Source organism: Formica exsecta, unplaced genomic scaffold (assembly GCF_003651465.1).
Source record: "Formica exsecta isolate Colony F162 unplaced genomic scaffold, ASM365146v1 scaffold175, whole genome shotgun sequence".
In the NCBI taxonomy this organism is placed as follows: domain Eukaryota; kingdom Metazoa; phylum Arthropoda; class Insecta; order Hymenoptera; family Formicidae; genus Formica; species Formica exsecta.
In genome coordinates this window covers 154,915-160,015 of record NW_021849067.1, presented here as the reverse complement: position 1 = coordinate 160,015, position 5,101 = coordinate 154,915, and the positions used below count along the sequence as shown (strand labels likewise).

General features: G+C 46.7%; 1 long non-coding RNA gene across 1 annotated transcript in view; it reads left to right on the top strand.

Moving 5' to 3' along the window:
• Positions 1 to 5,101, top strand: part of LOC115233457 — a 161,630-nt gene that overhangs the window by 124,899 nt on the left and 31,630 nt on the right. The gene's annotated exons all lie outside the window — the stretch shown is intronic.

Sequence of the window (5,101 nt, the reverse complement as noted above, 5' to 3'; positions counted from 1 at the left end):
CCGCAGGAAAGAGTCGTAATTGCTTCCGAGGTACGTCGTAGTTAAGGTCACTCGCAGAATAGTCGCTCGCTACGTGCTGACGTCGCAGATTCGCATCCGCGAACTACGAATGCAACGGTCGAAATCGTCCAAACGTTGAGATTCTCACGCCGCAAACGCAAACGCGGGGCGCGTTAATAGCCGACTCTCGCGCGGCTATTATTCCATTCGCAAGCTTTCGCGGTTCGAAAAGCGGCAGAATGGAAACGGTCGCCTCTTCCTATTGTTGAACGGAACATTATTCGCGGTCTCCTCGACTTTTGCGTACTCCGCAACGATCATTAATGCGCGAGTCCTACACTAAAAAGCGAAAGATCGTAAAACAGTTTTCTCTCTCGTTCTCTCTAAAAATATTGTTTTTGGAAATTAAAAAATGAAATTAAGATCCTTTGCGAACTTTATTATTGCTATTATTACTCCACGAATCTGTTATTTTGTTTATTAATTGTACATTAGTTCTATGTATATTTTAAAATATTGGTGTCTAATTATTGTAATATAATAATAATGAAGAGAAACAATAATACAAAAAATAATCAAGACATCTTTTAAATTAATCATCAATAAAATTAACCTTCAAACATTTGCAAGATTTTGGCAATAATTATTGCTCTCGTTACTATAGATTAATTAATTATTTTGTGTAAGATCGAGGGTTTAGAAACACCTCGTATAAATCGCGCAGTGCATAAGCGAGGAGCGTTGATCTCTTTTCCATTCGTGATCCAAATACCTTAAACGCGATTTTACATTTTAACCTTATCGCTTCTTTCGACGAGAAGCTAGTGGCGTCTACGATATCGCGTCGTCGGCGTGTAGAAGAAACTTTCTCGCGGAGGAAACCCGTGTGTGAGGGGGCGTGAGGAATCTACGCGGGCGGGACGGAGAGGGCAGCGAGAGGCCAAGGGCGATAATTAAGACGGACATTGATTTCGCGATAGCGAGGCCAAGTCCTCACGACGCGAGAGGACCGATACCCGCCCTCTCTCATAAGTACGGGACATAACTGTACCCGCGATGCATCCATACCAGCTCGTTTCTCACTCGCTCCCCGGAGTGCTCTCTGGTAGCTACCAGGAGAATGATGGGGGAGGAAGTCGTGGTTTACGTAGCGGGACAGAGAGGATACTCACATTTATACACACACGTGTATATAGCGTCGGAGAGGAGGGCGGGATGACTCCTCGGTGCGCGCCTGGAGGACTCGAGCGCGCCAAGATTTATCGGCCTCTTACCGATACTGAGCCATGCTCAAAATGCTGCAAAACACGCCGTCGTTGTGCACGCGCGTGTATGTGTATTCGTATATATATGTGTGGGTGTACATGCGAGAGAGTCCCGAGCCGGATAACGAGGCGCTACCGCCACGGTAAATAGCCCCCGGTCATTTATTAGCTGAATTTATCTTGCCACGCGTCGAACAAAGGGATATACGGACTATACGCGCCATGGTCGTTGTCTTCCCCCTCTCCCTCGGATTTAACCCTCATCCCCCTCCCGGCGATCGTTCGCCACCCACAACTTAGGCGTCGTTGAACCCCCTGCCGGGTTCAATTCCGCCGTGGCTCGTTTCACCGCGCTCGGGCAACAGGGGGATCACCTCGGGCACCTGTATGGAGCTCGCGCGCTATCTGCGTGAGACTATCTGGCCTGGGGATTCTCGGTGAATTCGAAAAATGACGGCATACCGAGAGATCGGTAGAGGGTTGGCGCGGCGCGTCGTATACGCGGTGCTTAATTAATTTGAAACAAATGACGTAACGCGGGCGCGTGAGAATTTCGTGATTGCTCGAAATTGTGGTGAAAAAAACTACGTACTATTTTTTAAAGCATGTTTAATAAAGTGTCTATCTATTTATCTACGTGCGCGTGGTGTGAATTTACTCACGATGATTAGACGCGACTTTAGAAAGACGCTTTATTAGACGACTACCCTCTCTCCGCATCTCCGCGACGTCAAATTAATCATCCTAGCCGTTACCTTGTAAACGTTATAATTAATGAGCCATTTAATAATGTCGCGAGTCAAAAGAAATGCTGAGATATACTTCGGTATCAGATTCATCGCATCTTCTTTATATAGAAGACGCCAAAAGCTAAAGTAAAAAGAACGGTTTTTTTCTCTTTGATGTCGGGAGGTTAAAGATGTCTGAGATACAAGCGACGAAAAATTAAGCTGCAAAAATATGAATGAATAATGCACGCAACGATCGCAAATAAAAATGAAAAAATGTTACTTTTTTTTATTTACCTTTATATTTCATTTGAATAGAGTTAATATTTCACAGGAATTTAGAGTATAATATCACAAGGTTTGAATGAATCTCAGCTTTCTCGATCGCAAAGTATAGTGTCTTGCGCGAATGCGCGATATACCGGAAACTGGTGACCGGAGGCGTGTTCGATATCGCGGTCTGTTAACCGGGGGGACACGTCTCCCTCTCGTCACGTCATTAAGCGCCAGGTGAGCCACGCCGCGCTCGTTGATGCAGCTTCGTGGAGCAACTTTACCCCTTCCGTTGCTCGTCGTGGGTTCTTGGCGCGGCGACGGATTTATCGCTTTTATATGGACCGTCGATCGAAACCGCCTCAGCGAGTCTAAGGTCGCGCATCCCCCTCCTCTCCCCCTCACGGATCCTCTGTCGCGCGCTCGCGCCCCCGGGGTTAAGTGGCATTCCTCGGAAAGTTTTTATAATTATTTCCACGGAGGTGAGATCGTTAATCAGTAATTGGACGAACGGTTCTCACAGGGGAAATAAGAGAAGAGAGGGGGAAGGGGGGAGGATCGGTCAAGCCTCTATTACTACGTTGTTAAGAGAGTTCGAGGGGACTTTATGTCCCACCTTTCTTTCCTTCTCACGAAAAATCCTTATATTTCCACGTAACGGTGTATATACTTGCTAAACGATGCTTTTTATGTCCGCTTTTTATGGAAAACGACGGCTTTATTAGCCGTAATGTGTTGGGAGTGTCGGTTCCGCGAGCGTCTTCTCTTGATTCGAGACCATCTCCGACACGCCTCGGCCGCGCGACTCTTTCGCTCAAGATTCGCGATGGGTAAACTAATAACTCCTTTTAATATCGAGCAAGGGAGACGATGCATAATCACGGCGTACCCCGTTGGGAGTCGAGTTGAAATTTGTTTTCTTTGTTATCGCGTCACTTGCACTTTACCTAGTTGTATAGCACTGAGAAGGAAGATACACACCGCGTTTCTCACGGATACATAAATGCTACATCGATATTAAAGAAATAATCAACTTTACAGCCGTTTTTCCCACATTCGTACAGATAGTCATGATTGACTTATCAAGAGTCGAAAGATCCAGCGGAACGAAAGAAGATTGCAAGGGGCGAGAGAAAGAGAGAAAGATAAACCTTTGCTAATTGGTATTAACGCACCTGCTGAGCAACGAGTTATTCGAAAATTATCCGATAAACGATTGCGCCGGTCATCGATAAAGTGCTGATTACGAGAGAAAAGACCGCTCCACGCGGCGATTTCGATTAGCGCGGGGGGAAGAGGGGAGGGCGCGCGAACACGCCGTACGTAATAATTTCTTCGGTGCAGCCCCGCGAGCGAAATTCATTCGAGAACCCGCCCCGGGCGTGAAAATTTGATTCTCGGTCAGATCGGGACCCGGGTTCACGCGACCTGAGGTGCGCTCTCTGAAGAGAGGGCAAGTGGCATAATCAGTGCCGCTCACGTACGGCGTACGCCGATATTTAATCTCGCGTGTAATAATAATGGCGACTCGAGGAGACACGGAGGAGCACGAACGGGAGATATCTCGCAAAGTTTAATTGCGAGAAATAATTTCGCGACGGTTACTTGGAGGATCCAGCGTCTACTTTAGGCGAGATCCCCGTGTTGCTTTTTACGCGCCTGCTCTTTGATCCTTGATCGTCCTTTTACATTGTACGGTGCGTCGATCCGTTAAATTCCAACTTTATCTCCCTTCCCTTTCCCCATCGTCGCATCTAGATTCAATCCCCTCGAGTTACTCTATCCTCGAGCGACGAGTGGCCGATCACGATAATTCGACAACGACTGTCAATGAGCGATTATGCTACCTGAAAAAAGGTACGCCGTCGTAATAACACCTGCGTGCAATGAATTTCACGAGAACGTGGAGCCGATATTTTGGCAACCGAGTCTCGACGTCACGCACGCGTATCTACTTAACCGCTTCAATTTGCGCTCGCGCCTACAAAGATCTGACGAGCGTTACCACCCTGGAGTACCAATGGAGAAATAACGGTCGTGAATAATCAATGGAAAGAGCAGCGCAATGTGATACGGCTGTCTCTATAAAAAAATTGTCTCTTGTAATATCACAATGATAATTAACACTCACTAAATATTTTTTATATCAATATTTCGATCTCACGTATATTGATCTTCATTAATTCGTTATTGTACAGTGTTCTTTTATATGATTATTACTAGCGATACTGATGCTGTAAAATATCATCGCTCTTGGCGAAATAACCGAGAATTATTTTTATTTGTGATATTACGCGAAATTGGTGTTATCGAAGCTATATTAAAATGAAGTATCTCCAATCAACGTCGTCGATAACAAGAACGACACATCGTCAAGATCGACAAGAACGTCGATCGAGCGCTTACTATAATTACGTAAGGGACCACGGATTGATAATTAGGCAGCCGATGGGAAATGGCCACGGATAAATCGGCGATTACGGCGATTCTCTGGACGAACGACGACGAGTGACGAGTCCCCCGTCCGGGATCCCGTCCCCGGCCGGAAGTCCAGCATATTACGATGCCACGACGTTGATTCGCGTGGCTCGAGCGACAAGACGAGAAACGTGTTCGCGTAAGAAAATGTAGTACAAACTCACGCATTTTTTATTCGCTCCGCCTGATCGCGGATATATTGGCAAAGAGGGCCGAAGGCACGCACGGTGGTCTCGCCTCGTGTGGTCCTCAGGTCGAGAGGAGTCCGCTGATAGCATTCTCACACACTCTCGTGGCTCTTTCTCCTCCTCCTTCTCTTTTCCGTATCCTTCTTCTACCAACGCGTCATTCCCCCCC